General features: G+C 41.0%; 1 protein-coding gene across 2 annotated transcripts in view; it reads left to right on the top strand.

Annotated features, from left to right (window-relative positions):
- The window catches only part of DNM3 (dynamin 3), a 172,532-nt gene that overhangs the window by 83,551 nt on the left and 67,526 nt on the right, over window positions 1-21,455 (top strand). The window lies entirely within an intron of this gene.

Below are 21,455 nucleotides of genomic sequence, written 5' to 3'. Positions count from 1 at the left end.
CAAAAAAACAAACCTACAAGACACTGCCCAAAGCTCTAGTTAATAATTACTGCAAACAGCTTGGAGCCAGCCCAAATTGTCCAGGACAGTTGGATCCTCTCAGGGGTTCATGCATACCACACTGATTATTGCATGCTTTTCCAAGCTCCATTGTGTGCTCTTGCTTGTGGGATGTGGTGCCTCTAGTGCTGAGCTGTGGAACTCTATGTCAGAGCTGTCTCAGCAGGTATCCTCACGTTTCAGCTCCTTGTGATGTCTCAGTCTATGGGAGCTGGACTGAAGTGTGCTGGACAGACCTCAGAAATGGTTTACTGTGCCTGGGAGTTGATGGAGCTATAGAATGCATTGTAGAAGTTATTAATAGTGTGCCTAAGTGCTGTTGGAGTTGCTGCCGCCGAGCTCTTCAGGATCAGAGGATATTCCAGAGCATCTCTCCTGCTCAGCCGTATTTCAGGCACCAGTGCTGATAATCTGATTAAAATTCAGGGCTCACTAACCTGGGTGTAGCCCTTTGGAACCAGATCTGTCCCACTTCCAGTTCTTCATTCAGTTCAGAGCTGCCTTGTGTAGAATGATACGTGACAAAGAACAATCTAGCAGGGCTTCCTGCATTGAGTTCCCTGTCCTTAGCATGGGCGAGGCTAGATTCTCTCTGCCAGTGTTGGTCAGTCTACCAAGGAATCTTTGAGATTTGTGGATTTTGGTATTTTTGATATTTTGTCCTTAGCACAGGTGATGCTGGATTCACTATTCCATTGTTGGTCAGTCTGCCAAAGGATCTTTGATGTTTGTGGATTTTGAAGACAGGGAGGAGAAACGGAAGTAATAGTGATGAGGGAGGAATCTGTCCTTTCAACAGACTTTAAATCCTACTAAACTATCTAGTCTGAGCACTGTTTTGTTACTAGCCCATGCAGTTTGTTGTGCAGTTGCACAGCTTTACACTTCATACTTATTTTCAGTGAGGTTGTATGGAGGCAATCTTACCAACCAGTTATCAGTTTGTAAATAATCCTCATTTTCCTAACATGACATGGTTTTGTAACCTTTGAAATAGGGTCTAGCTCCAACAGCAGAGGAGAATGGGTGTTCCTGGGTCGCTGCCAGATGGCCTCCAGACTTTTACTCATGGTGACAAGGCTTGTCAGCCCTTGGGGCAAGAAACCTTACATATATTTTTACAGGGGCAGTCTGGAATATTCCGTAGGTGTTCCCACAGTGCAGGTGATGGTAACAGTCCTGTTTCCAGTCCTGAGTTTAGCAGTAGGTTGACAGAATCTGCATTTCCCAGGCCTGCCTACTTTTCTCTGCTCCCATTGCATCATAGACCCATGTATTTGAATGTATATTTTTACCAGTAATCAGAATATGACTTGAGTTCTGCTGAGCCATCTCTCTTCATTAACCACAAGTAAGAAACATTATAACTATAGCACTTTTTTGGCTGAAACATTTTTTTAATTGCTTATGTTAGTAGCTTGGGTGAGTGATCTGGCCTATTAAGTATTCCAGTGGTTTTAAATAATTATTTGATTTTTGAAGGCTTTTTTCTAGTAGCTGAGGGGATTAAATTATTGTCTTGGCAGTCAGAATACAACATGTGTACTGGAGCAAAAATTTTGAGAAAGGGCATCAGAAAACTTAGTAGTATGTCAGGCTGGTAGTTGTCACAATCATTTCTGTGTTCTGCTCCAAAGATTTGGGTTTTTCCCCTGTACCTCTTTGAAGGTAATTTTATCCTGGTCTCTAGAGAAAAGGCATCACTATTTGTGATTTGTTGATAACATGCCATTGGGGAATGGTATGGTAGATGTGCTCCATTGTTCCTCTTTTCCATTAATTTGGGGGTTATCTTACTCATAGTGCAGAACCTTAAAGGAATGGTGCTTAAAATCATTCTGTGTCTCTTTATGGAATGGCAAATAAGAGAGGCTGATGTTTGAACACACTTATTTTGTAAGAGATTCCATAATACTTTGCTTTGCCTTAATGTCTTTCCTCTGCTGGTACTGAGGGACAGACCAGCATCTGCCCATGCCATAGGTAGAGCTGTTGAATTTTTTCCTGAATTGTTGTTTGTATTTCAAACCTTGCTGCCTGTCTGTGCCCATGGTTGGCAAAGATGTCTCCTCTTCTTGCAGAATATTACACTGAGTAGCTCAGTGGATTGTCCTGATGGTCACCTTAGTGTATCCAACTGGAGAAGAATGAGAATAGTCCTGAAGCCTCATGTCTGTGAAACTTGCTGCCATTTGCAGCAACAATAACAAAAACCCTTGGAATGTCCTCCCTGAAGCTGCCATAGGTCCGGCAGGGAAAGGTCAGGCAGGTAATGAATGTGTAACGCTGGTCTGATGTTGACCTCAGAACGCACATGGGATTGAAGCACTCTGTGCCCTGTGTGTGGACACTGCTGCAGCTGTGTCTGCAGGAGCTTTGACTTGGCTACCTGGCTTCTGGGAATCTTCAATAAGTGACCAAGGCCCATCTTTTCTAGTTAGGAGAGGTGACCATGGGGTAAACATGTCTTTCAGGTGCCTTAGCTGGAACACATCTATTCTGCTGACTGCTGGAATGGAGGGCCTCAGCAAGTTCAACCCACTGAAATGGGCTGTCTTGGTTTGGGGCAAAATTTGGGAGGAAACTTCTGAATGGGGTCATTTTAGAAAGCAGATTTAAGAGGCTCCTCTTCTAATTGGTTTGGGAAAAGATTCTTTTGAAGAAAAGTGGAAAAAAACTACTTACTTAACAAGTACTTACAAACACCAAAAGTGAATAATATTAAATATTAAAACCTTTTGCTGTTCTGAAGAGATGGCAAATTTAGAAAGTCTCTCTCGTGAGCTGTAGGTCAGCCCCGTTAGTCTCCTGTCAATCTCTCCAGAGCTGGAATGCAGTGTCCCAGGTCCTGGTGGGCCACAGGTGTGAGCTCCTGGTTTCTGGGTTTTCAACGTTTGAGCAGTTCTAAGAAAAAGAAAAGCCCCAGTCTGAGGAACTTCTCTGCTTCAGCTAGCCAAAAAAACTAAAATTAAAGGAGAGCTCTCTCCTGCTGTCTGTCTGTGCTGCAGACAGCACAGTCCAGGAGAAGGAATGCTGAAGCTCTCTATTTCTATATTTTGAAAACAACCTCCTCAGATATTTTACTGCTTCTCCTTCTTCCCCCCTTCACTCTCAGATCTGGTTTTAAAATTGTCAAACTTATTTCTGGCCTAAACAGATAAATAGGGATACAATTAAGCATTATAAAGTCACTCCAGAACACAAGTTTAGAAAGAAATCATTTAAGTTGATGTGCTCTTGTGTTCTGTTAAAGTGAAATTTGTTGTTTTTCCTATCCATGAAGTCACTTAAAAAGTGGGAGAGACTGGAGATGGTAGGAGGATGGTAAAAAGCATCAGTGTAAAAGATGGTGGTGACTTCAGTCTGAAAATAAAGAATGTTCTTGTTTAATTAATGTGGGATTAATCAGTGGAGATGAGACTGGGTACAGTATATCTTCTGTTGTTTGTTTTTATATAACTTCTGGTCAATCTTAGGCTATTGATAAAGGTTGTGAAAATGCACTGTAACTTTCATTGGTGTGAGTAGCTTTTATGTAATCCATCATCTGTTGCAAGAGACATCCCATGTGCTAATGTATGTTTCTAAGCATATCTAATGTGCTATCTGTTTATCTGAATTTTTTCACTTCCCACTTTTTCATTGCCCTTTTATTTTTATTGTCTGGCTAACAAGTGAGAAGTAAACTCAGGGTAGTGGTTTAAACATTTTGCAAGAAAGAATAGTCTTGTAACTAAAACATAAGATGAAAAGTTAAAAGCTGTGATCGGGTTTCTGATTCTACTGTTTATTTTGTTGTTAAACTCACTGTAAAGAGATACTGTCAACATAAAATCAGACTTCAGTCTGCAATTTTCTTATCTCTTAGGTGTAAACAAAACTTTACCATAATGAAAAAGCTAAGGAAAGAAAAATCTCCAGTTTTGACATTGTGCATGTGACAGCATTTTGAAAAGTAGCGATTCCTGTTGTGAATCAGATCAGTGTGTTTGTCAAAGCAGCAAATGCCAGATGCTCAAGAGCAGCTAAATCTAATAGAGTGCTGCAGCCCCCACAGCAGACGGCTGGGCAGCATTTGGCTCCCTCCCTGGCTTTATGGAACTTTATTTTCCTTGCATGGGTTCCTTCTTCCTTTCCTAATGCAGCTGGGAACATCCATAGGAAAGGATTTCTTGAGTCACACTGAATTCTCAGTCTCAAGGATGCTTGGCATCAGTGCAGGTCATAGCTTAAGTATGTGCTTTGTTTAAAGAAACTTCTGTTTATCAGCTTCCACAGAGGAAATGCAACAGTCAGCGACTTGTTAGATTTCATCTTCTGTTTATATTGGAGAAAACAATATTCACAAACACAGAAAATGAATGTTAAAGCTACAGAATGGTAGGTGGTGAGTGCTTAGAGGAACAGGTAGAACTTTACACTACTGAATACAGTATTGGGGTTTTTTTGTTTTAGATTAAAACATCAAATACGTATCTCTTTGATTGCAAAGCCACTCATAAAAAAACTGTGCATCTTCCCTGTAAGACTTCCATTTAATAATTAATCTTTATAGAGAGTGGATAACTCCATTGCAAAATGCATAAAGTCGAAAACCAACTACTTCCTGAGCATGTGAATGCCAATGGCCACCAGTGGGTTAAAAATCCTGCACATTTTTGGTAACGTTAGAAGCCCCGATGGGTGGAGTAGGCAATGGGCGTTGTAGTGTGGATGCTTTGCTAACCCTTTGCTGTGCAGCTGCAGGACAAACACACTGAAGCCATGGCCAGCAGCAAAGTGGATTCTCAGGGAGCTCTGTTTCTAAAACCCTTCTCTGTGCAGGAGAGATTGAGCAATTTCTGCTGCAGGAGGAGCAAGGATTTTAACTGTTTTCTAATCACTATCTTTTTCTGGTAAATACTGTAGAAAAAGCATTGCAAGAACAACTTTAAAGAGTTAGGAAAGCTCCTTAGCAACCACTTGCCAAAATATCTGTTTCTACATACTCTACACAAGTTAGAATAATCAAATTAAATGAAAGGTGGTTTTTGCATCTGGTTTTGGATCTGGAAATAAGTTGATACAGACAGATTCACTGTACAGTTTAATTGCTGTAATAAATTTGCAGTAAACCTTGTGAAAATAATATTTTCTTTTTTCACTGTGAAGACAGATACATCCCTACATAAAGATAAGATGGCTTCCCCCTTTGTCTCATTGTCAACAACTGTAAATTTTCAGTTAGGTTTTTGTAATAATGGCTAACTACACATAAGAAATCCCATCTTTATTAAATACCGTGGAAAACGTAGGCATCCACAGAGGTGGTCAATAAGCTGTGCTGCTAACAGCAGAAAGTCTAGCAAGAAATGTCTTTTTCTTATGCTTTGTGAAAATAGCCTCTGAAGATTCCACACGGGTGCTTTGTGGGAGGGCATTCCACACTGCGGGAGCAGAACGAGTGCCTTTAGGCATCTGAGGTCAAAATGTGGACAAGGACTTCAGACATTTATAGTTGTGTTTTTCCCTGCTTACAAAAAAATGCTCAATAGTTTAGGGACAGTTCGTATAGCAAGCTTAATTTGGGATAACCAACACTTTGTTGGCACAAATTACATGAAACGTAGAATTCTAAGTTCTTCATTATTTCCATCATGATCATCTTTGCTGTGTACAATGCACAAATTCCTGTAGCCTTCATGTGAGACATGTGAATTGATGCTTTTCTGTAAATTATTTGCCGCTGAGATGATGGACCAACACCCTACTCTACCAAATGGAAAAGATGAGTAGCTACTCCTGGGCTAGGCTGGTACCCAGCCAGGAGGGGATAAATGAAGGCGTGGTGCTTTATTTCCCAGAGCCTTGAGCCCTTTGCTTTTGGAGCAGACCCACATGTTGACCTCCTCAATGGAAGATGAAGGTGCCTCTATGGATTGAGTCTCCTGCTCAGCTGGACTGGCTCCTCTTCCCTTGGTTTGAACTTGCAGTTTATTCCACAGTGGGGGTTCTCATGCTGGGTGATCACCAGGGTACTGGTGCCCTTCAGCTCCACACAAACAAGTAGCTGCATCATTCCTGATAAATTGAGTTTGTTTAGTTCTGTTGTTAGAGCCCCTGTCTTGTGTGCATGTCTCAAGCACCTCTGCCAAGCTGTGTCTAATGCACCACCCTGAGCACCTTCCTGAGAAGCATGGGACAGCTGGGACTTGGAAGAGTTCTGGAGGGGAGCTGGTGGATCCAGGCCCAGAGCATGGAAAATTGTCTGCACCAGGATGGAGCAGAGAGGAAAAGAGAATGTGCTTGAAATACAAAAGCATTTGAGACTCTTAGGCTTTCCTTTTGGTGAAGTGTGTGTGTTGTCTTGAGCAGCGGAGGTGCTGCTTGCAGTGTAAATAGCAGAGTAAGAGCAGGGCATAGTTCCAAGGAACTCTTGGGCATTTGAAGTCAGGTTTGCTGCTTTCTTCTCTCTGTAATTTAGATAGGAGGTTTACACATATCATTGCAGAGTTCTCTTATACTTCAGGCTGTTGATTTAAATCCGAGACACTTGAGAGAGCTGAAGGAATGGGGTGGGTGCTTAACTGAACTTTGCAGTTTATACCAGTACTTCATTTTCTTTAACTTAATTTTATTTTCTTAATATCTAGCCATAATAATTTTTACTGCTTTAGAAGCTTTTTAGTGAAGAGTAATATAAAAGAAGGATTGAATACTGGAGCTTTCTCAGCATCTCAACTTTGCCTATTAATGGTTTCTCCCAAACCAAGCAGTACCTCAGCTTTTTCCATGGTGTGTCTGCTTTAGTTAAAATATGTCATTAAGTTCTCTGCTATGAATCTGTATTGTGATCACTGAAAATCCTGGTGGTGGTGAGGCAAGTGCTCTTTGTTACTTTGTTGCCTTTTGGAGAACTCTGTTGTGCCAACCTCACACCAATCCGTGTGATTTTCATATGAAAGATGATGCTTTTCCAATGATTGTCTGTATGGCTCTCTAAACAAGAATATAAAGATATGTTGGTTTTCCAGAGGAATTGTTCCTCTAGATGTCTTATAGATCAATTAAGTAGTAATTTTGTTTCTGTATTAAAAATTTCTAGCTTTTCCTGTTTGTATGCCGTTATTAAGTTAGTCTACAGATATTTTAGGTAACAGTGCAGCAGTTTCTTACATAACCTTTTCCTAACCTTATTCCCACCTCTGCAGCCCCTTCTCCAGTTCACCATGTGTTATACTTATCAGTTGGTCTTTTTACTTTCTTAATTTCATCTTTGAGGTACTCTGAACTGCTTTATAGTCATCCTTCCTAGGTTCTGCTCCCTTCCAGCCCCAGCTCCCCTTTACGACATGAACAGCAGAGAAAGGAGTGTCGTGATTCTGTAGTTAACAGTTCTTTTGAACAAGTCCAGAGGAGACCATTGACATGCTCAGAAGGCTGAAGCACCTTTCCCATGAGGACAGGCTGAGGGAGTTCAGGTTCTTCAGTCTGGAGAAGAGAAGGCTTCAGGGAGACTTTAGAGCAGCTGAAGTGTAACTTAAAGGAATTCCAAGGAATCTGGAAAGATACTTTTGACAAGGGCTTGGAGTGATAGGACGACAAGTGGTGATGGCTTTAAATTGATAGAGTGGGTTTAGATCACGTATCAGAAAGAAATCCCTCCCTGTGGGGTGGTGAGGCCCTGGCACACATTCCCGGAGAAGGTGTGAATGATCCACCCTTGGGAGTGTCCAAGGCCAGGTTGGACAGGGCTTGGGGCTGCCTGGGACACTGGAAGGTGTCCCTGTCCATGGCAGGGGGTGGGAATGAGATGAGCTTTCAACTCCCTTCCAACCCAAACCATTCTACACCATTTTTTCCTTTTGAAGCAGTGCTGTGGATGTTTGTGTGAGGGCAGGGAGGACTTTCTTCAACTGCAGAGTAAGCTGAGAATTTGCAGCCTAATTCAAATCAATTAGAAATGTTTTCTTACGGAGCTCAGTGCCTGACACCAGCCAACTTTTACGCTAAATGATCCAAATCATGAAATAATGAAGACTTTTTGGCTGTGTTGTTTAAGCTGAGAGAATTTAGCATCCAATGGTAATTAGAGTATAATTATTTTAGATTGAGGGTCCTGTTATGGTATATAAAATTTTCCTCCTTTTCAGTGAGCAGAAGAAGCATTCCATAATGTGCTTCTTTTCAAGGTGACCTTGTGTCTTGGTGTTCTGAAAGGGTCTGGGATTTTGTTTATGCCTGCAGAAAATATCAGAGGTCACTGATATCAGAGGTTCCCATCTTCCCTTTTAGGAGGAGGTAGTGTCAGTTTTGTAGGAGTGCAGTGTATGGTTCCAGTTACTGTACAAACAGTGCCCTTCTCTGCAAAAAGCACCTACAAGAGGTGGTCTCCGTCCACACACAAACTGGCAGAGTTGTCTTTGCATTTCTCTAGTTCCTAACTTGAAAAACACTTGCACCAAACGTCTTTTGCAGGAGATGTGGGAGGTGAATGGGAAAAGGAAGTGAATGCAAGAAAAACAAGGGGACTCAGGATTCACCTGTAAAAGCTCTGTGCAGCTGCCAAGTGAATTTGATTTTTAATCATAGTTTTGTCTTCTTAGTCTAAACTGTATTTTTCCCCTTCTGAATTAGGTTCTCCCCACCCACATTTCCAAAGTGATTTCAGGGCAGATCGAAATGTATTTTGAGGTCTTCTGTTTTCATTAGGGAATGTGAATTTCTTTGAAATGTAAATTTTCCAGGCTTATAACACTTGTTTTGGGGAGGATTTTTGTTTTTCTTTTTTGAGTAATGGCAATTAGTTCTGTAATGCATTTATTTAAATATACATGCATTTAGCCTTGTCTGTTGTCATGTACTTCTTTCCTGGGAATTACTAGTAATTATATTTTGGTAATGTATTAGTATAAAACCCTCATTATTTCAAGCTATTTCAGTATAATGTATTATTAGACATTTAAAACAAATCTAAACTGCTAGACAATCTAGGTTTTGTAACCTTGGGAATATCCTCAAAGGAGCACAGAATGTTATTTCAGCAAAAGGAATGAATTGAGACAATAATTAAAAGATACATTTAGTTTGAGTAATGAAAATGCAAAGAATGGATCACAGAAAATCAAATTGCTGAATGTGATGTTAAAACAGTGCTTGGGCAGACGTAGAACACTTCTAATGAACTTTTTATTTCAGTATTTTATTTCTATACTTTTGAGGCTTTTGAAAGCCAGAGGGGAACTAGCTGAATTGTTTTCTTTGTTTTACACTGTATTTTAAAAAATTCATTGCATGGACAACTGTGATAAGCTGTCCTCCCTGCTTTGTATCTTTCCATGTCCTGAAAACAAAATGTTTGTCTAAAATGCTCTTTATTGCTTTAGAACACGTTAAAGGATGATCTCTGATAACAGAATTAACTGTTCTTCAGTTAATGATTTCAGTGTGTGAAATGAGCTCATATACAGCTAATAAGATAGTTTACATCAGCAAGGCTTAGTTGTACAAATTCAGTTTTCAGAATCCCTCACAGAACCAGCTTCTTCGTGAAAAATGATAGACATGGGTGTTTGATGGTTTCACTGTTCTAGATTGCTTACTGAAATTTGGTTTTGTACGTAGATGTGGAAGTTAGCTATCTTGTTTTCACTTGGATTTTTGTTGTGACCATGCTGCTTTCCCATGGAAACACTCTCAAAATGTCAGTGTTAGAAAGCAGTTGTAATAGATTTTTCCAGCAGCAGTTCTTTGTTGGTTGCAGTATCTGTAAAAGCTAATGACATTAAGGAGTAATGGAGTATATCTTTCAAAGCACAAGTAACGAGCAATAGGGGTGTTTTGACATAGTGTTTAAAGAAAAAAAAAAAAAAAAACATGGAATTTGGTTTCCTGCCCAGAACTTTGACTGACTGTCTGGGAATTCAGTGCCGTATGTCAGTGTTATGTAGAACTGGTGTATGTACACTGCAGTGATTCTTTAAAATTGTTACAGTGTCCTGCAAGTTTAGGGCTAGGGAATTGATAGTCTCCAATATTTTGAGTCAGCATTGGTAAAGACTTCCACTGTTGAGGAAGTGCTGCACAGTAAATATTTCCTTTTCTTCAAGAGAGGCAGTAGTGTTCATCTTCCCTGTCTGCATACTGTAAAAATTCACCATTTTTGCAGGCAGATTTCAGCTTTCGGATTTCAATGCACCTTTTTTGTTGCCTTCTGTGTTTGCAATAATTCCCGTTCGTTGTGTGGAGTTCTCAAGCTCCTGGAGACTTTCAAAGCCATTGTACCTATCTTTGAATCAGCTGAGGTTAAGCTTGTAGCCAGTGCTGCTGAAGCAAAACTTTACACCTTGTTTATTGAATCTTGAAAAATCTTATTTTCATAATGTCACTGCACCAGCAATAGCTATCCAAGCTGCATATTACAAATTTTTAGAGCATAATGTAGATAGTTCTTACAGCCATTGTGATTATTGGTAAGAGGTTTTTTCCTTAGGGAAGAGCTTCTTTCTAATCGTGCTCTTGGGGAAGCCAACTGACAGTATCTTAACAAAGATGATTAAGTAAATGCAGGTGTTTGTCATCTTAGTACAACTTTCAGTCTACACAATGGTGTATTCAATGTGTATTTCCCTCCCTAAGCAAACATCGTGGAATAAAAGAGGGTGTTAGGTATGAATCAGAGTAGTAGTTGATTGCAGGAATCCAGACATGGGAGAACTGGAATTCTTTAAAGATGATGTTACTTTATACAGAGGAGAAATGTCATATTTTTAAATGTCACTGCAAGAAAAGACAAGGTTTGCCATTAGTCTGGATGGGAAGAGATACAGAGAAAAGTAGAAAAACAATTAAAAATACTTTTGAGTTATTAGTAAGGTTTTTATTTGGGGATAGCCAAAAAATATGACTGCAAGACTTTTAAATCTGGCAGTTACTGAAGACCTCATCCCCCATGCAAGGGCCGGGGAAATGCCTCCTCCCAGGTGCTGATACTCTCCTTGCCCAGCTTTTTGTGCTTGTCGCTCACAGCAGTGAAGATGGAGTCTCTGGTGGGCTGAGAGTTTGGTGCTGCTTTGCTAAGAATGAATCTGGCAGCCAGAAACATCCCAGATGTTGTCTCCTGACTTCAGTACCCCACTTCCCCCCCGTGCCCCTCGCAGTGCTCAGTGGCAGTCCTGCTTTGTTCCTAGCTCTTGGCTGTGACAGTGCATGATGTGCCTCAGCACAAACCTCTGACATAGAGAAACTGATCCCACATGGCTGAGGATATGCTGTTGATGCCTTGGAGAGGCTACCTAGAACAGAGGCTAGACAGAGCTAGAAAATAAAGTAGGTATTTATTGAAAGGTCTTCAAAGGGTACACCTTGGGCAGTGCAGGAGCCTCACAGAGGCTGCACCCAAGATGGATGATAGTCATGAGTTTTTCAGATAGATGTAAATTTGGTCTATTTGCACATCAGAGGTTAATTGTCCAATTATAACTTCAGGTAATGAAGTCAATTACTTCAAGTCGTCTCCCCCCCTCCCCATTTCACTGTTGTTTACACCTCTCAGGGCCTGAGACAATAAGGTATCCTTGAGTTTCAAGCCTAGAGAGAAATTGTTTCTTCTGAATTAAATGGGAGAACAGTAACTGACAGGCTATGGAATTTTAGAGTTACACATTAAAGCACTACTGATCTGAAAAATATAAAAGCTAGAACTTAAGGCATCACTGTGAGCTGGTACTTGCAGAGTGACTGTTTGCCTGCTTCTGCTCAAGCTGGCTGCAAAGGTGGCTTTGGATGATCTGTCCTGGACGTAGCACAGCCTGCTCTGGGCCTGCAGGAGAACTGCCAGCAGTGCCAAGGATGGCCAGGCTCCAAGGCTTTGGTGTTAGGGGTGTTATCCTCCGCTGAGATTCAGCAAGGGCGCAAGGGAGGGCTTGGATGAAGCTGACAAAGGTGATCTGTCAGTAAATAACCCAAGGTCTTCCTCTGCATGAAAGGCAGGGACAACACTTGAACAGTCCGTGGTTTTTTCAGTTTTCAGTATTTCTGTCCATCCAGAGGTGTTGCTGTGTGCTTCCCCAAAGTGTGTTACCCTCTGCTGGGGTTCCTGCCCAAGTTCAGCACCTGCCAGGCTATTTGAAGGGAGCATGTAGCCGAGGCAGTGGAGTTTGTCCCTCTGTTTCAGGTGGGTGTTTCTAAGGTGTGCTGTAGGTTGACATACTTTCTCTTGGGGTGAAGCTGGAACAGGCCCTCTGCTTTCTATATTATGCTGCAAGGGAGCAGCTGAGCAGCACAATCAGAATGATTTGTATTGTGTCCAGTGTCCTTCATGGACCACACTTCTGCCTGTGACAAACTAACATACAGTTACCAGGAAAGAGCAACACTTGGACATTTGCATTTAGTCTGCAGCATCTGCAGATTAAAACCCACCATACTTGGCAGCTCTCCTACACACACGTCCCTTTGCACACAATCCTGGTGGTAGGGGTCAGGAGGAGACCACCACTGCCTGGCATCTTTGCAGTCACTTTTTTTGATGGCAATAACTTTGATGGAGCCAGTCCAGAGAAGGGCAACAAAGCTGAAGGAGCACAAATCATATGAGGAGAGGCTGAGGGATCTGGAGTGGCTCAGCCTGCAGAAAAGGAGGCTCAGAGATGGCCTTATTGTTCTCCACAACTATGTGAAAGGAGGCTGTAGCCAGATGGGGTCAGACTCTTCTCTCAGACAACCAGCAAGATAAGAGGAAATTGCCTCCAGTGGAACCAGAGGACCTTGATACTGGATCTTCAGAAAAATCTCTGTTTTCTTGGATGTTCTACTAACACTTTTTTCCACATTCCTGTGCCTCTGTCAGGTTCCTTTTTTTGAGTTGAATCAATCCCCACTCACATTTCAGTACTTGCTGGGCGGGTGATGGACATTCAGAGGTGGCTTCTGGCTGAGGAGTGTTTGAGAACAGAGAAAACTTAAGGTCAGTTTGAGGAGCAGCTTTGGCTCTGAGCTTCAGGAGTGCTTCAGTCTGAGACAGCTTCATGAGAACATTCCTGATGAATATTTCTAAGAAGATTTCAATCTAATATTGATTTCCAAGGACAGAGGGCTGCAGGTTTTCCTGTGCTGTAATTATTTTAGGATATCTTTTGTGAAATTCTGAGACATATCTCAAAACCCTCCCTTGAAGATTTGATGGCATTATGTTACTTAGCATTTGAAGGTAATGTTTCTGATATGAAGAAGAAACATAGAAATAGTGGTTGGTGGTTATGGTGTATTCAGTTTTCTTTGTTTATTAGTTATAGGAACATCCCCGGGGCTATTTATTTTACCAAAAACCCAAAAAAATCCCAAATATGTTGTTGTGATAGGGTGGTCAGGTGATTTTATCATTCATGTTAAAATTCAACAATTTTTCTTTGATGAAATTGATAAGATAGAATATATTTATACATATGACATAGAGCAAGGAAGGAGATAACTTCAGACAGTTGTCTCAGAAGTTAATGTTTTCCGTGACCCAGGTATCTTGGCTCATTAAAAAAAAAAAAAAAAGAGAACTAACCAAAAAGAAGGAAAAAGCTGAAATGTACCTTTCAAAAAGTGCTGCTATTAAAAAAAACAATCAAGAAAACCAACAAAAAAAAAACAAAAAAAAAAAACTAAAGAGGAGGGGTGCTAGGGGAGAAGTCTTGACACCAGAAGCTCTGTCACAGCAGTGTTTCTCTCGGATGTCTGGAAAAAGTCTTATACTTCTGGGATGCTTTCCAAAATATTTTCAGTGACCATTGCCACAGGCGTGAACTTCTTAATGCATTTTGCAGTAATCTCCAGTACAGTGAAATTGATTGCTGTCTGAAAGCTTTTAATGATAACAAGCAAGTAGGGCAGCATAAGTGCCATGAGCTAATTTGTGTGTGTGCATTATGTTGCATGTTTAGGAGCTCTGCAGAGACAGATGCATCACCTCAGGAAAATCCTGCTTAATGTTTTTTACAGAATTATGTAATTGCATATTTATCATTTTACATCTTGCAGGAAAGATCTTTTTTCTGCATACACAAAGGATGGAGGGTCTCCGGAAATATTTCAGTTGCTACCCAGGGAAGGGTTTCTGGTGGCTTCCTGAGTTTGAGCTTTTCTAGGGTTCACTTTATAGAAACTAAAATGGATAAAAAAGGCAGAGGAGTTTTAGGAAATGCCTTTCCAGCAGACAAAAAGGTTCTGTATCAAAGGTACACCTTCTTCATGTGCCTGCCAAAGAACGTCAGGAAGCTTATAAATGAAAGATTCTCTTTCTATCTTCAAGTAAAGGGCATTGAGGAAGCTGAAAATACAGTGCAACTTAATGGTTTGGGTTTTTTTTCCATATTATATTGTATTCCTAATGCAGGAGTTCATTAGAACTAGAGAGGTTCATCCACCAAGACCATCACTTTTTCGAGACTGAAATCTGAGCTGCACTTAAATTCAAAGAAAAGAGGTTTCAAGAATTATGTTTTTTCTGTAAATAAAAAAATCCCACCACCAAAACACGTGTATATACATATAAATATATATAAACCACAATATTTTTATACGCATGCACGTATGTGTGTGATAATCAAAATTGTTTCTGCGAATTGCCAAGAGAGAAGCCTGATCTCACAGAGCCTGGTGTGTCATTGTCGCTCTGTGCCAGCACAGACATGCTGCTCCAAAGCCCTTCATCCTGCACTGCTACTCCCACAAACCACTGTGGTTGTTGGATGGTCTGCAGAGGTGAGGAGTGAAAAACAAAAACTTGAGCACAAGCAGAGAAAAACAAGCTGTCCTTAGCAGGGTTTGTAGCAAGGGATACATTTATCCCCCTCTGCCGTCGGAGCAGCCGCTTGGTGCATCCAGCAGAATTTTTCCAGACTGTCACTGGTTCATCAGTCGGGGCTTTCTCTAAGTTTTAAATGCCAGCATCACTTCAGTGCAGAGGAATTGCTGGCTTCTTTCCCAGACAAGATTTCCCAAATTCAAAATGACCTTTCAAGATCCTAACTAATAGGAGCTAAACAGAGATTTCCTCTTCATCAGGCCCTTTCTCAGATTGATCCTTTTACTGACAGCACAGACCAGTGAAAGACCAGCCCTTCACTTGTGATAATAAACACCTCTTTTGGAGAGGGGCAGACTGAACACTGAATTTGTTATGTATTCCAGTAACTGTTCCCCTTGTGTTTGATGCACTGATTATGTAAAGGCAGAGGGGGATGTATGTAAAGTACCAGTGGAACTACTAGAGTTCCTTTCTTTTTTTTTTAATTATTTTTTTTTTATTTAATGCAGCCATCCAGACTCTGCAGTGGGGTGCCTAGACAGCCCCCCTCATTACTGAAGGAAATGGGGGAAAGGTGTGCAGGCAGAAACCCCATGAAATTAGCCAGGTACAGCAGGTTTGTCAGCTCTCACTTCAGGGCCAGCCTGGCTGCTCAGCACAGCTCTCCCCAAGGATTCTGTGCCCATCCTCTCTTCCAGGCAAGGAGAAGGAGGAATTTGGGGCTGCCTAGCTCTGAGCAGGTGGGTTGTGAAGTTCTGCTCTGGGGTGTGCTTTAGGAATTCAAACTGCAGCTTTAGCTCCCTGGAAACCTGGGCTGCAAAATAGTGATGTAGAGACAGCCTATCCTGATGTCCTTCTGGGAAGTCTTGAAATGTAGCAGGATAGAAAACTGCTTTCAAGGAACAACCAGTGACCATTTCTTGTTGAAGTATTTCAAATGCAGAGTTGGGAGCTCTTGTTTTTCTATTCATGAAGAAATTTGGGGGAAAAAAAGCGTAGAAAAAAAATATAATGCTGGTTCTTACAACAGGAAAAACACTGTATGAAATGAGTGACACTCTGTAAAATGAATGATAAGGCCAGACTAAGGACTGATTTACTATTAGCATCAGTTTTAGTCCCATAGCTGAATTCTGAAGGAACAGCAGAGACATAACAACGCTCTTAAATTTTTTTAGTAATACGTTGTGGAAAAAGATACCAAAAGATTGGGAAAAAATTGCAAGTGCCAGAAGTATGCATAATTGCCTGAAAAATACAGTACAAATTCAAAATACAGAAAGGTAGTAACAAACCTGAAATAGCTTGGTTCTATCATGAGATCTTTCATTCAGCTATGGTTTCAAGTTGGACATTTTCAGCTTTGATTTATATAAGAAACTCAATACTTTGACCATGGCAAAAGATAAAGACTTGTAAGACTGAAGGAATATAAGTTTTGGTATTTGTGCTCTGTGCCACGTACTCTGTTCTTCTAACAGCCCAGCTTATCAGCCTGAGCCGTTGTCACATTTTTGTCATGAGATTTTCAATTTGGAGTTGACTCTAGAAGACTGGAGGGGAGAGGTGCATAGATGGAAGAAACATGTTTTCATCTGCAACTTAAGTCTTCTCTTGCAGTGCTTTTCATAAAAATGTTAGAATATTTAGGTACGTGTTGTTTTTCTGGTAAAGCAGCTCCTTCTTCATTTTATAGACACATTAGAATTATGTTTTCTACATCTGTACCCAGGAGCACGCTCGGGGCTGAATCCCAAACTGCTAAGTAGGCTGTAATAAAATAACTTGCTTTATTTTTCTTCAGAATTTTGCAGTAGTGTCTGAGAATCTCATGCTTCATTTTTCAAAGTATGCTTTAAAGCCAAGTGTGGTGAAGCAGAGACCATTGTGAAGATGCTGTGTGGCTTTGTCAACTGAGAGAGAAATATAAACCGAAACAGAAGCACAGGAAAATTCTCTTGGGTATATTTAAAGTCAGAATATGGTACATTCTTGGATATTGATTTGAATACTATGAGGGTTTCTATAAGGCATCTTAACAGTTTTCACTTTCATGGAATGCTACAGGGTAGGCTGTTTGCACTGGCAGCCAGAGCTCCGAGGTGTAAACAAGGCTGAGCTTTTCCTTTTTGGGAGTAAACAGGCACAGACCACCAGCAGTTCCTTACACTTCTAGTATTTTTCTTCTTCTTTCTTTAGTACGGATCACTTTGGCTCAACAGGTTCACAAGTCACTGCTTCTTGTGTCTCTGTAGAATATGGATGCTGCTCTGGCCATATAAAGGAGGACAGAATAGGTAGTACAGAATATCTTTGCTTTGGAATTGTTTTCTGCTTCTGCTGCTTAACTGCTTTGCAAAGCATTTGCTTGGCTTGGGTGTTCCACCTGCAGGTTTTATTATTTTAAATTTATGTATTTATATAAATATCCTGATTGCAGGATATTTAATGATGCCCTGCCTTCACTGGCTGCTGGCAGAAACAGGGTGGAGCACGATGCCTGTGGGTCAGGTAAGTATTATCCTCGGGTATGAATGCACAAACAAATCCAGAGAGCAGTACAGTGTCGGTCTGGAAATCTGGTCCAGAGGCAGAAATGCCAAGTTTTTTATCTGCTGTTCCCCAGCTTTATTTCAAAGCTGTTCTTCCTCAGTTTATGATTTTAAAGCAGTTCACTCTTTTGCCTCATCAATGCCTAATACTTGTTAATGCCTCACACTAATGGCAGGGGCATTTTGTGCATATCTACATTTGCTCTCAGTGCACAGTAAATACTCCTGAGATTTATACTCTCAGCTGATGCAGAGAAAGAATCCTGCTGTAAACCAGCCTTTGTTCCAACCTTTCCAGTGTGGCCTGTGCTTCCAGGTGGGAGCTTGATTTCTTTGAACTTGAGGTCCCCACACAGGTTTTGGTTGGTGTCGGGACCCTCCATTTCAAAGCTGATGTTCTATAAGGCACTGGTGAACAAACCAGCTCAATTCTCTTGATGTAGCTGAAAGTGCAGTTGGGCGAATGCTTGGCTCAATCCTGCATTTCAGAACCTGAGCATCGTGTGCTTGAATTGTGCTGCCTAAACTTTGCTTCTGTTCTCTTGTGGAGAAGAGCCTGTGGCTGCTGCACTTTAGCTAGCCTGAAGTGACAAAAGAGCCACCTTTGATAACTGGAGGAAACTGAAGTCATTTAATAATCTTTTTTCTTTGAAGCAAAGGAATTCTGTTCCCTCTTATCATCCAGTTTGCTGACATTGTGTCCAAGGTTTCTTTTGCTGTTTTGACTGAGCCTGAAAATTCCAAAAGCAGAGAATGATTTCTGAAGCGGTTTCTGCCCCTGGCTGAAAATGCAATGGAGTTCATTAGCCTGGAAGTGCTGGCTGAGACCCTGCTGGGGGAAGGGGAGCTGCTGTTGTATTTTTTGTATCCCTTGTGCCATTTTGGACTTGAGCAGTATTTATTTTTAGTACATTTTAAACAGTGCAGAAGGAAGGGGCAGTTGTAATATGGCATATTTACATCATGCTGTCAGTTCCTGGCAGCTCCCTTGCCTGTTGGAGAACAGAATTGGTCCATTAAGGATGTGAGTGCTACTTATGCCCACGAGTGGTGAAACATCGTCTCCAGGGTGGGAAGGCCTCCCCAGGCCAGCAGGTTCGTTTGTTTTTCTAAGGAGGAGTATGGGGATTTTTTTTTTCATGTCACAGGGACAGGAATGGGCCATTCTACCTCCCACTTTTTCCTTCTTCTCTTCTCTGGAAAAAGAGAGGCAAAGTCTCTGTGTGAGATCAGCATGTGCTGGTTTTTCCCTTCATGTCACGCTTAAGTTCTCTGCCCCTTTATAAAAATAAAAATCTATAAATAAGAAAGAACAAATGCTGAGGGGGACAAACTGGACCCACAGTTATGTGCATGTAATCACTCGTCGAAGTGTGCCTAACCCCATTCCTCCCAGGCTTCGTGCATTCCCTGTTTCTTAAGCTGTCAGCTTCTCAGGATCAGAAGCATGCACAAAGAGTCCTGGCTGGAGCTTTTTTTTTTTTTGCCCTACCATAGCATAATATTCATTGAGCTTAGGGTGAAATGTTGGGCTCATCTGCTGAATTAGCTCATTCTCCATTTCTGTGTATTTCCCCCACTTTGGAGGGGAAAAAATGGCAACGAGTTTTGCTGCCACACTTTAATGTCCCAGTAATACCTTTCTCCTGGAATTAAGCAGTATTTAGCTCTGATCTCTCCTGTGTGACTCTGTTTGCCTCAAGCAGAGGCACCCTGTGATTTCCCTTTCTTGGAAACTGCCCTGTCTCAGCATGTGGGTAGGAGGCCATGTAAATAAATACCAACCACTTCTTAGCCTTCAGTAGGCATTTCCTTTTTCCTGGTGGCTGCAGAAGAAACACTTTCTCACAGTTTGGCATCAAGCATTTATATAACTTTCCTGCTTGTGGAATTTTTGTTTAGACAATCAGATTCTTGGTATAGGTTTTTCATCAGTTTCTATTTTTATTCATCTGTGGTTGCTTGGTTTGTCAGTAAATAGTGTCAGTCAGAAGAAACACTTCATCAGAAACTTCTTAAATTTTCAGTAATTCAATAATAAGTCATGATAAGCCTATTTTGTAATACTGAAAGATAAGTTTTAAAGAAAAAATTAAACTTATCTTGACGGTTTTTTTCTTAGTTGTGATGGAATATATCTACCCAAGTGGAATATTTCTGCCCCGAAGATTTACTTAATGTAAAACCTGCCTTAAGTTTTTGAAGTAGAATACAAAGTACCTTACATTGTCTTGCAGTCCAGCTTCCAGCTGAAAAAGAAAATACTTGCTTTTGATACAAAGTTGAATATATGCTAGAATATTTTTCAAGTGTGTGTCCCTTGGTCATGGCAGCAGAGCTAGTACATTTTTATCCTTTATTTGCTGTACTGGTTAGGATATAAATTTATAACAGCAAAACAGATCATATCAATACAAATCAGTATTAGAGGATAGGTACTTCTAATTTGTATACATAAATATTTATAAGAGCTTTATTTAGGTTGCTTACTATTCTTTACTTTTTTATTGATAAATGATGAATTTAGTTTTATTGGTCTCAGTGGTAATTCTCACTGAATGGGTGACAGTGTACAGTCCCTGCTGGGAGAGCCCCAAGGCTTTGGTCCATACAGATTCCCTGGAAGCAGAATACAGATCTGAACTGTGATGAACAGCTACAGAGTGGCACAGAACTAGACTCCTTCATGGGAGCAGGTGTTAGATGAGACAGTGAAGAGTATACCTATATATCTTCTTTTGTGAGGAATAATTTCTAGGGTGGTTAAGATACAGGCAGTTTCAAAATCCATCAGATGCATTTTATGTAATACACAGAACTTGATAACCTTTGTATTCAACAACAAGAGAAACTGCTTTTCCAGAAGGGCTTTTGAAATCTGGAAAAGGGCTTTTTCCTCTCCTGAGGCCTGCTAGGAGGCTGTCTAGGAAAGTGAGCCTTTGTTGGCCATGTCACAGTATTTTTACAGTTTCACTCTTAGGGCCTTTCTCGTCCAGCTTAGTTTTGCAATCTGCTGAAGCTCAGCCAAGATGAATTGCATCTGCCCTCACGGAACACACGTTCAGCCCAGCCAGGACATCTTCACATCTTCCAGTTCTGTGCCCTGCAAGTTGTTTGGTGTATTCTGGGAAACACATCCAGAGAAGACTGAGTCCTAGTTTGGTTTATCCCTTTGTCCTGTCTCATGGCATACAATAAACTCTTGTCCCATGCATTTTTCTTCCTTGAGCCAAGCCCCGTGAGTGATGTCTCAGCCCAGAATACTTCAGGGAGTGCAGTGGTGCTGGACTTCAGAGCTGGTTCTGGAGGTGGCTGGGCAGAAATCTGGCAGCCTTGCTTCGTGCTGATAAGGGACTGTACAGGAATCAAAGCTCTCCAACTTGGGCATTTTATTGAAGTTCTGTAGGGTCATTGGGTAGCCAAATTCACAAAAACCCCATTTAGTATCCGCTGGAAGAATTCCAGGGCGTAAAGCCTCTCTGCACTCCATTGCTGCCACAGGAGCACCAGCCTTGACAGTAAAGCATTAATGGCTTCTAGAAGCTGTTCAAGTGTGCTGTGTTAATACCACTGTGAGCAGTGCTGTCCTGATGTGCAAGCCCAGAAGGAGGGCTTTGAGGATGGCCTCTTGTCTTTGGATCCTTCTCTTTAACGTCAGGCGTGTTTGCAAAGCAAACTGAAGAGGTTTGCTTCAATTCATCCGTAAGTGCAAGGACTTAAAGAGGTTTAATGCAATGGAAACAGCTAATGATCTCAGGGTTTTTTTTTGTTCTGACATAATAAATTACTTTGGGAGTATTGCTAGTTCTTACCTGGAAGTGAGAGGAAGGAAGAAACCTGGAAAAGGTGAAATTATTGTGATTGTGCTGCAAATGAGGGTTGTGACTAAATTGCAAAGGAGTTGGCTACAGTAAAAGTGAATAACTCATTCTTATTTGGAGAAATAAGCTGGTTAGATTAGAGTCTGATTGTATTTGTGCATGGTATTATTTTTATTGATTTGTATGAGTTTTGTATTTTTCACTGGCAGAGTGAAAGTTTCTGTGTGGGTTTATTGAATGCCATGT

This window comes from Cinclus cinclus, chromosome 8 (assembly GCF_963662255.1).
Source record: "Cinclus cinclus chromosome 8, bCinCin1.1, whole genome shotgun sequence".
Classification (NCBI taxonomy): Eukaryota; Metazoa; Chordata; class Aves; order Passeriformes; family Cinclidae; genus Cinclus; species Cinclus cinclus.
Note: the sequence above shows the minus strand (reverse complement) of the source record. Positions and strands in the feature narration are given on the sequence as shown.